Source organism: Polistes dominula, unplaced genomic scaffold (assembly GCF_049000335.1).
Source record: "Polistes dominula isolate Pdom_NZ unplaced genomic scaffold, Pdom_raw_medaka contig_37, whole genome shotgun sequence".
Classification (NCBI taxonomy): domain Eukaryota; kingdom Metazoa; phylum Arthropoda; class Insecta; order Hymenoptera; family Vespidae; genus Polistes; species Polistes dominula.
Genome location: NW_028301169.1, coordinates 2235897 through 2248314, shown reverse-complemented (window position 1 = coordinate 2248314; position 12418 = coordinate 2235897).

Genomic DNA, 12418 nt, shown 5'->3' with positions numbered 1-12418 from the left:
TTTTACCAAATTTATAAACTTCGGAAACTAAATTCTTATTTTTATCTAATTTATAAACCTACAAAGCTAGATTTTTATATTTACCTAACCTATAAATTTACAAAACTATATTTTTATATTTACCTAACCTATAAACTTATATAGATATTATATATTAATTTCAATCTAATTAAAATTATCATTAATATCATCTATCAATTATGTCTTTTTATTTTCACATTTCAAATAATTTATTTCAATTTCTCAAATTTCATCAAAAAAAAAAAACAAAAAAAAAAGTCATCTATCAAAAGATACACGAAACATTTTCGAATATTATTGTATTATATTCGGTGTATAAAATGTATATTAGTATTGTATATAATGTAGTTCACATAAGGAACTATGGAAAGCACGCGCTTTATTTCACCATTGTTTTCATGGCTCCCCGTTGTGCTCTGGCCTACGTGTACGTGCGATTTTCGGGCCCCCACCCTCCCCATCCTATCTTGTAAGAACGACAAAGAATTGTGGAGATGGTAATAGTAATACACAAGCAACCAACAACAGTCCCGATGACGATGAAGATGCCAGCTATGAGAAGAAGAGACCCTTACGTCTTCTTCTTCTTCTTCTTCTTTTCTAACTCGTACGGAGAAAGCTGATTGCTTCATTGCGAACGTGCTGTGTGACGCCGTGGGATAACCTGGGCTAACGCATATCGACCGCATTTTTATTCTTCTTTTTTCTTTCTTTCCATCTTTTTTTTTTTTGCTTCGAGGGAACGCTAATTAGGCAGTTGAGTCTTCATTATGACGACAGGGTGGGGGCCCAACGTAATACCGTTCGTTTATTATTTATTTCTTTTTTTCATTTCATTTTTACTCCAATAATCTTATATATACATACATACATACAATTTGTCTTAAGAATTCATTTGACTTTTGTTTTATATTGAAAGATTATTATTAGTCAAATGAGCGCTTTCATTATGATAACTCGTTTATTTTATTTTATATTATTTATATAATTTTTATTTAATTTTTACTCCAATAATTTTATATATACTTGTATATTTATGTATATATATTTTTGTAATATTATTTTTTAAAAGAATTCATTTGATTTTTATCTTATTAGGTGTATAACTTTGCTTCCGCCATTTTTTTATAAGCCATCTGTAGGAAAATAGTGGAAACAAAGGTATACCTCTAATATATTGACAGATTATTATTAATCAAACAAGCATCTTTATTATAATAACTTGTTTATTTTATTTTATTATTTTATTTTTATATTTTTCATTAAATTTTTATTATAATAATTTTACATTTATGTATATCTTTGTAATATTATTTTTTAAAAAGAATTTATTTATGATTTTGATCTCATATTGAACGCTTTTTATTAGTCAAACGAGCATCTATTATTTTTATTATTTTATTGCTTCAATAATTTTACATGTAATTTTGTAAGATCATTTTTCAAAAATATTCATTTGATTTCTGTGTCACTGAAAAACTAATATTAATCAAATGAAATTTTTCATTTTAACAACTGAACTGACGTACCATCTTTGCTTATTTATTTCTTTTTCTTTTTTTTTTTTTTCATTAAATTTTTACTTCAACAATTTTATATATAACTTTGTAAGATCATTTTTCAAAAGAAATAATTTGATTGTTGTCACACTGAAAGACTAATATTACTCAAATGAGTATTTTCATTATGACGATAGAACCAACCTACTTTCTTTGCATATTTATTGCAGTTTTATTAAATTTTTATTTTCCTACAATTTTATATATATCTTTGTAATATCAATTTTCGAAAGAATTTATTATTATTAGACAAATGAGTATTTTTCATTATTTTATTATTGTCAAATTTTCATTTAAACAATTTCATTAATTTTATTAAAATCACAACTGTTCGAAACAATTATCTGTTATATTTTATCGCTGATGGTGAGAGAACAATTAGATAATTGAAGAACGTATTCGTTTTACAACAACAAAAATAAACCAACGTCATATTTTATATTTGTTCTTTTATTTTTATTAAATTGTCAACAGGAAATTAATGAATTTCCTTCTACAATAAAACGATGATTAAACAATCAAGCCCTTTAATTATATCAATCCTCTTAATCCATGTCTTTTAAATTTCTCTTATTATATAAAAAAAAAACAACAAATTATGTTAATTAAGAACATTTTCATAAATCAAATGAAAACAAGATAATCATTTGGAGCAATATAATAGGTCAGGATCCAAAAAGAAGACAGAATTTTCGTAATTATTTTTTATCATCGGCCAAAAAGAAAAAAAAGCTTCCAAAAATGACGTCAGATCTTGATCAAACGACGATATCCTTTGATCTCGTTATGCAAGGCGGGTTATCGTTAGGTGTTATCTTTGATAGCCCAGATTTCTCGGGGATTTCTTAGAACGTGACTCGAGTTTCTTCTCAGACAGAGAAAAATGCGTCGAGTAATATTTTATTCAGGACCTTTCTACTTATATCTATCATTATCATTTATATTTTAGTATTTTTTGGAAACACGATAAAATGTTTCTTAAAGATAAATTCGTACTCTTTGGTTGAATCCTTTATTGAAATTTGATTTATTGGGTTGTTTGAAAAGTAATTTCGTTTTTTCCTCACACAATTTTGGCATTATTTGATACAAACCAGCAAATAACAACACGTGATATCGATGAGAGGTTAAATTTATCAAATTCAATTATTTATGCCCACTTGAAAGGCTCAAGTTTAATCTCGAAGCAAAAATTGTCTTCATTTTTACAAAAACGAAACAAAATTACTTTCCGAACAATCCAATAATTTAAATTAATATGAACACATTCGAGTGTTCAATAAAAAATACATTGTAAGATTAAACCAATTAAGATAAAACCCCCTTTTTATTTGTATTTATCTATTAAGATAAAATAAAGGATGCTTAAAGATAGCTTCGTACGTTGGTTGAATCCTTTATTGAAATTTGATTTAATTTAAATTAATTTCAACGCATTCGAGTGTTTAATAAAAAAAATACATTGTAAGATTAAACCAATTAAGATAAAACCCTTTTTATTATATTTTTATTTATCTATTAAGATAAAATAAAGGAGCATGGGATATGATATTAAGATTTCACTCGTTTAAAGGATTAAAATGTAAAATGGTGAAAGATATAATGATGGAAGAGATACTCTTGAGGATATCAAAATAATGCAGGATACTTGTACATATATATGTATATATATATATAGTAAAAGTAAGAATAGTTGAAGTGGTATTAATCGCATGAGTCAACAGGATTCACTAAAGAAAGAAAAAGACTAACGAGATTACTTACAAAAGCGCCCACGAAAGTTACCACCACTAATAAACACATACAGACACACACATATATATATATATATGTACTAAGTTTACTATGGTAGGCTAGCTAACGAGCGAGAAAACCAAAAGAGAGCTATTATTCAGCGTTACTAATTGTAACTCGGTCTACCATCGAATTTAATCAACGCTTGCGTAAATCTAAATAAAAAAAAAAAAAAAAAAAAAAATGAGAGAAAAAAAAAACCACGTGTTCCTTAAGATGTTATTCAAATAATTACGCCCTTCTTTCCGTTCTGCTCTTCATTTTATTTTACGCAAACTTTACTTTTACACATTCACATACATATATACATATACATTGATGTAAAAGATACTTCGTTGAGTCAATGGGAACGTTATGAAGGCCGTGTGAACGAATACCTTTAACATTTTGATACTTACGAATACAATTATTTCTTCTTCCTATCTTATTATTATTTTTTTTGTTTATTTGTTTTTTTTTTAAATATAATTTTTTTTTTTTTTTAATTTTCGTACAATCATGAGTGTTTTTATATATATATATATTTTTTTTTTTTTAAATAATAAGGAAAATAATATAGACTATTGGGGAAGGGATAAGTGGGGGTGGTGGAAAGTATTTTTATTATTATATTATTTTCTTTATTTTAATATGATTTTTCTGTAAAAAATTACTCCTGCACTGATACATCTTTTTCTTTTTTTTTTTTTTAAATAATAAAGAAAATAATAGGGAATTTTGGGGGAAAAATGGGTATTTTTATTAATTTAATGAATTTAAAAGTATTTTTATATTATTTTATTTTATTATTATTTTTTTTTTTTTTAATATGATTTTTCTTACCAAAATTTTTTGTACACTGATAATACAATTTTTTCTTTTTTTTTTCTTCTAATATTGTTTTTTTTTAAATAATACGGAATAAAATATGGAATATTGGGGTAGGGATAGGTGGGAGTGGTGGAAAAGTATTTTTATTATTTTATTTTATTATTTTAATATAATTTTTCTTAAACAAATTTTCCTACCCTGATACGTGCTTTTATATATATATATATTTTTTTTTTTTTTTTTTTAAATAATAAAGAAAATAATAGGGAATTGAGGAGGAGGGATGGGTAGGGGTGGTTGAAAGGAATCTTCTTATTTTTTTATTTTTTTATTTCAATATGATTTTCTTAGAAAAATTCCTCATTTCTTGATACATGTTTTATTTTATTTTATTTTATTTTTTTTGAAATAATAAGAAAAGAATAGGAGATTTGGGGGAGGAGTTGGGGTGGTGGGTGGTAAAAAGGAAGAAACTTTAGCCTCCGGTTGCTAATCAGCATCGAGCTGTGTAATTAGAGCAACCCGTTGTGTGTTTGTGTGCCAAAGAGAAAGAATGCAAGCAAACAGGCAGGCAGGCAGGCAGACTCGCTACCCGCTGTGATGAGGCTTTTTACTCTTACGAATGAGAGAAAGAAGAGGTAAATTAAATATAACGAAGAAAAAGAAAAAGGATAGAAGATGAGAGACCACATTGCGTGACCGTTATGCTCCGTTACGAAATGAATTATCCGCCGTTAGGTAATCATAGGTAAGAAGAGCATCAAATTTAAATCAGATTGTATCGCTTTGGTGGTAAATCCGTAAGTTGTAGTTGTTGTTAATGGTTACCATTTCTTCTTTACCTCTTACACCTCACTTTTATAGAAAGCAAAACGTTAAAATAAACATTTACCTAAGAGAAATTCGACTCGCTATGGGAATCCCTCGTCGTATTGTAAATTCATGGCATTGGATTTTACGAAATCATTAAATTAAAATGCATTTATAACATTCTTTAAATTGATTTAATCGACAATTTCATCTATAATTAAATCATTCAATTTAAAAGAGAAAAAAGATTTTATTTTATAATAGGAAATAAATGTATTGTTTTAAAGTGAGTTTGACTGTAAAAAAAAAAAAAAGCTTTACAGTTTAAAACTTAACCTCAGAAATTTTCAATTCACCATTATATATTATTTTCTTATTGAAATTATTTCTAAATAAATAAATATTAAATGGGAGTAATTATTTGATATCTAATAGCTAATAAATTAATTATTTTTAAGTTAGTTTGACTGTAAAAAATACTGTAAAGTTTAAAATTTAACCTCAAAACCTTTTCAATCAACCGATGTATAGTATTTCCTTATTGAAATTATTTCTAAATAAATAAATATTAAATGGGAGTAATTATTTGATATCTAATAGCTAATAAATTAATTATTTTTAAGTTAGTTTAACTGTAAAAAATACTGTAAAGTTTAAAATTTAACCTCAAATCCTTTTCAATCTACCCATGTATTTGTTATTGAAATTATTTTTAAATAAATATATAAATATAAAACTAGGTAATTATTTAAAATCTAATAGCAAGTGAATCATATATTTTAAAGTTAGTTTGACTGTAAAAAAAAAATTTTAAAGTTTAATACTTAACCTCAAAACTTTTAAATTCACCCATTTATGTATTTTATAAAATGGTGGTAATTATTTGAAATCTAATAACAAATAAATCAATTATTTTAAAATTAATTTGACTGTAAAAAAAAACTTTAAAGTTTAATACTTAACCTCAAAACTTTTCAATCCACCCATGAATATATTTTCTTATTGAATTTATTAAAATATAGAATTAGGTAATCATTTAAAATCTAATTAAAAGAAGAATTATAATAAATAAATTTTAATTAAAGTAATAGAATCTGAACAAAAAAAAAGGATTCATTTTATTAAATATTAATTACGTATTATAAACGAAGAATAATATTATCACTTATCGCGAACTCGTAAGAATATTTTCAGCAAATAATTTAGAAAAAAGGATGAACATACAATTACGATGTTATTACATTTACATGAAAGGTCACGAACGAAGGAACGAACGAACTGAAGTACTCTCTTCTTTCATCTAAAAACATACGTGCGATAGCATTTCATTAGAAGAAAATGTCTCTACGGTATACCTTCGGCAAGATGCGTTTACGCGAAGCAAATACCGTAAGATGCTTACTATCATCTAAAAAAGAAATAAATAGATATATACATATATATTTATTTATTTACTTCGTACTATACTAAGAAGACGACGTGCCTTTACAGTTGCATCTAATTAATTTAATTAATTTATTCTCAAGTTCCTTTGTATTCCTTGTAGATTCAGTTTAAGTTACCTTTAAGATATTTCAATGAAATGTTGTCAACGATAACGGCAGCATTACCTTTCTTTTTTTTTTTTTAATCTGATGATAAGAGTTAACAAGAATAATTATAAATGTTAATCCACTTAACAGATTTTTTATATACTTCCTTTTTTTATTTTATAATATGAATTTAAATTCAAGGAATATTCATTTATGTAGAATGAATTTTTTTGTTTGTTTTATATTTCAATCTTATTTTCTTGGACAAAATTAATAATAATTACAATTAATATTTATTATAGTCAAATTAATTACAATTAATTAAATAATTAAATATTAAAATTAATTAAAATTAATTAAATGATTAAATATTAAAATTAATATTAATTTAGTATACTAAATATATAACACAATTGTGTGTAAAAATTAATATTAATTTAGTATATTTAATATAATATAATTATCTAAGATTAATATTAATTGAATATACTAAATATAATATAATTAAATTAAAATTAATATTAATTAAGAATACTTAATAAAATATAATTATATTAAAATGGTTATACACATTAACTGATAATAACTTTAATATATAACCTCTTTAATATGTGATATCAAATTAATGACAGTGTAATATTAATACGTAACACACATTATAGTATATCAATATAAATTTCACTTTTAATAATTAAATAAAAAACTAAATTATAGTATGATTAAAAAGGTGTTTAATTTACTTTCTTCTTATTCAAATGCAGTATACGTTTATCTCGTTTAATTGAACAACGAAACATAAGAGGCTTATTTATATCTCGATAAGTTTCACCTAATATTATGCAATGGGATTATTCGAACAGTATGGTCCATCGATTTTTATATTTTTCTTTTCTTTTTCGAAGTTTCTAATATTTCATTCGATTATAATACGATAGTTCTTCCATATATATATGTGTGTGTGTCACTTATATATACAGTTGTTAATGAGGCACGTATTTTGCGTCTGAAAATAACAATTGTACTGCCACCATATTCCCATCATTATTATTACGTTTCTATATATATATATATTTTTTTTAAATGTTAATTTTATCTTTTTAAAAGGAAATTAAATGATATCTGATATATAATTAAAATAAAAATATTTATTTACTATAATTAATGTTATACTTAATACGATGTAATTATACTATAATTATTATACACATATATTATATATTTTATTAAATAAAATTTAAATTATTTTATATATTATAAATTATGTATATTATTTTTATTTTTATTCATATTATATTATATTTATTTTTTTTTTCATAATAACATATAATATATTTTTATATGTATAAAATAAATAAAAATATTATATATAAAGTATATCAATTATAAATTATATTAATTATAAATTATATTTTATTTTTTTATATTATATATAAATTATATATAGTAATTAAAATTATATTAATTATAAATAATATTATATTGTATTTTTTTCATATTATATTTGTTTTTATTTTATTTTATATTATATTTATTTATTTAGTTTTTGTTTTGTTTTATAAAAACATATAATATATTTTTACATACAACTTATAAATATTATTTTATAATTTTATATATATATATATATATATATATATATATAAATTTGTATATAAAACTCAATATTATATAACATATAATATATATTCCATATATATATATAAATAGAATAATAGTGATATATATATGATGGCGGTACAATTGCTATTTTCAAACGCAAAAATACATATGGCCCCATTTAACAAACGCCACACAGAAGTGGTACGCATTAAAGGGTAACACGTTAAGAAAAAAAAAAAGAAGAAAAGAAAAAAAAGTACGGTTGAAAGATTTTTCTGTATCCTTTTGCGTGAAATCGACTGATTGGTTACAAGCCTCCATTAACGACGTATTTTTGCCCCCCGCAGAGAATTAGAGTTCTTTCCCCCCCCCTTCTCTCCCCCCGTTTCTCCCCGTTTCTCCCCCTTTCTCAACTTACTCTTCTTACTCTCATTTTTTTTTCTGTTCTCTACCCCTCTCTTTGAAACGGTCGATTTTTAGCACGGATCGAATCACCGGTTTCGCCTTAGTGAAAGAGAACAGAAGAGAAATAAAATAGAGAAAAGTGCCCTTACTCAATCCTAAACTATACGTAATCTATTTTTATTTATTTCTTTTTTTTTTTCGCATCTTCGTCTTGAACATCTGCCATTCGAAAGCGAAAGAACAAACTCAGAAACCTAGGATCTTTTCTGTGTATACAAGGAGGAGGGGGGTGGTGGTTAAGGAGGTTAGAGAGGAGAACTGCATTCCTTTTTCTTTTCCCGAATCGATTATCGAAAATCACTTCCTTGATAAATAGAAAAGAATAGAATAGAATAGAATAAAAAAAAGAAAATAAAAATAAAAAAATAAAAATACACAAGTCTCTCATGAGTAAATCCGAGTGAAAGATAATCATTGTAAAATTGGATTGCAGTAAAGGGAAATGCTCGGAAATGACATAGAAGTAATTCCATGATGAAACAATAAGGATCATTAGGTGCTGATTAAACGAATAAAAAAGAAATAAGAAATAAGAAATAAGAAATAAGAAATGAGAAATAGAAAAATCATAAGCCTTCTTCATTCCTCGTTAGAAGATATCTTTTACAGGGTGTCCTATTTAAATTCGAATTTACTTATTTTTTTTTTTATGTAATTATTATCTTATATTTAATAATTTTATTTAATATATTTTATATATTTTATTTATTTAATAATATTATTATATTATATTTAATAATATAGTAATAATAATATATAATACAATATTCATATATATATATATATATATTATAAATATAAATTATATTTTATATAATTGTTAATTAATAAATTATATAGACTATATATATAATAATATTTATATTTAAATATATAATATTTAATATAGTATATTAAATATTACTAAATTATGTTATAGTATATTACTATAGTATATTTAATATTGGGATCTTTAGCACTTGAATACGCTATCTGGTGGCTAAATTCAAAATAAGAGTAGATAGGTCGAATTTTTTTGCTACGCCACGCCCCTGTCAGAGATCCCCCAATAGTATATTAATTATTAGTATATATTATATTTAAATATATAGTATATTAGATATAGTATAATTATTATTATATAATATTAAATATATTTATTTTATATATTTATTAGAATTATATATATTATTTATTAAATTATATATTATATAAATTTAATTTACCTTTTTATTTTAATTATTTAAATAAATATTATATATAATATTCATAATATATTATTATATTATATAATTTTGAATATAATATATTAATATAAAAAAAAGTCTTGCAATATTAATATGGGGATCTCTGGCAAAGGTGTGGCGTAGCAATTCGACCTATCTACTTTAATTTTGAATTTAGCCACCAGATAGCGTATTCAAGTACTAGAGATCCCACGTGACGTAGCAATTTGACCTATCTACTCTAATTTTGAATTCTGCCACCAGATAGCGTATTCAAGTGCAAGAGATGCCAATAATTAATTTCTTTATAAAATTAATATGATTGATGTGAAGACATTTGAGAATATCTTTGAAAATATGACACTGAGTATATTATGCTTATTTCTTTAATTATATTCGTTCATGAATATCTATTTTCTCAAAGGAAGTAATATAGTTATCAATTTTCTTTTGAAGTCGTTGAAGTTTCTTTTTTTATAATCCTATATGGAAGAGAAATGATACAATTTGAAATGGATCGATTGAAAGAACGCATACTTGATAGAATTCAAGGATAAAGCTAACGTATACTTCCTACCTTTCTTATTATAGTACGTCATCTCATTTATTTCGTTATTAACATTTCTATCCGATGTTTCTCTACATTCGATTATGAGATTAAATATAAATTACTTTTTCTCAATCGTTCAAAGAACTCATCAAAAACCGCAGACATTTTTTATTCACCAATAATTGCTATTCATAGATGTATATATAATTATGTTAATAATTATGACAGTGAATTAACATAAAGTTCAATATAAGAATAAAACATTCATTTTCTAATACAATGACTTATATATTATAAAATAATATATTAATATATTATTAAATAAAAAAAAAAATGATAAAATAAAATAAATAAAATAATTAATATTTAATTTATAATTATATAAAATCTACTTTAATTATTTAATTAAATTATATTTTATATAATTTATAATTAATAAATTATTATATAATATATATATTTTTAATTAAAATATAATTTAATATAATTTAATTAATATATTATTTATTAATATAAATTAATTATATTTCATATAATTTAACTTACAATAACCATTGTCATTATTAAAAAGAAACATACGAAAACATAATAGACCAAATGTAATCTACATCTGCAAATCGAAAAAAAAAGAGAGACAAGAAAAATCTACTTAAAATAATGTAAGTCAGGAAAGATGATGATGAAATAAAAAAAAAAAAGAAATTGAATTGTTTATAATATCTCAATTAATGTTTCGGAACTTGCAGAATTGTTCATGACACATTCTAGAAACTTGTTGTTATTGTTGTTGTTTAACACACGTGTATTTTACGACACCCGTTGATTGCTTCGTATACAAGTTGATTTCGTTTACTTACTTGAACAGCTTGAACTATACTCGAAGACTGTTGTTGTCTTACCGTAAGTTAGGGCGAGAAAATTTTGTAGATTATATAATAAAGTAAAGTATATTATCATTGTGTAACATCGTCGGGAATCACACGTTATATCACGTAATTTATATTTTCTTTCTTTATTTTAGGTTTCCTTTTTTTTATAATATATATTTATATTACAAACAAATGGGGTTTATCGATAATGTAACACAAAAATTTGATGTGTGTTAAATTTATGACACAACGAAAAATAATAGACATTTTCAACGTAGTATTATATTTTAATTTTCAATATGTATATATATATATATAAATTACGTGTCACGTTGTTTGTCCGCAATGGACTCCTAAACTACTGAACCGATTTTAATAAAATTTAGCACACTGTGTGCAGTTTCATCCAACTTGAAAGATAGAATAGTTTATATCTCAATTTATAATCGAATTATTTGTTTATTAACAAAGAGTCATGATTATCTCTGTTAGTTCGATAAGATTCTAACAGATGGCAGTATAAGGTAATTCGTTGACTTAAAGACGTGTGTATCAGACTGATTGTGAGCCACAGTAACGCGTGGCGGGGCATCCCTAGTATAATATAAAATAATTTAAAAATATATATATATATATACAGGGTGATCTGTAACTGGTGGTACAAGCGAAAAGGGGGTGATTCGACATAAAAAAAATAAATCGAAAATAAAGAATAATCGCCAAAATTCGCAACGCGAATTCTTCATGGAAATTCTTGTCAGGCCACAGGCGTTACATTGTATTGAAAAACTAGTTGTACGTCAGTCACCCGTGACGGACACGGCCTAACGAAAAGTCGAACTTCGCGAAAATTCAAAGTCGATTTTCTCGAAAACAAAGTGTCAAACGAAAAATTGTTATTCTTTATTATCGATTTATTTTTTTATGTAGAATTACCCCTTTTTCGTTTCTACCACCAGTTACAGATCACCCTTTATATTAGACGTATCAATTAATTTGGGTATATTTGTGTTAAACTCATTCCATCAAAACCACTAAGGGTATATATATATTTTTGTTTGCATCATTGAGTAATTCAACAATTATTAGAAACTATTTCAAATGAATATAATTCATGTAAAATGTCGTACTATATTTATATTTATAAATAAATACCAAATTTTATTGTTATTTAAAATTTACATTGAAAAATTCACATTTGCTA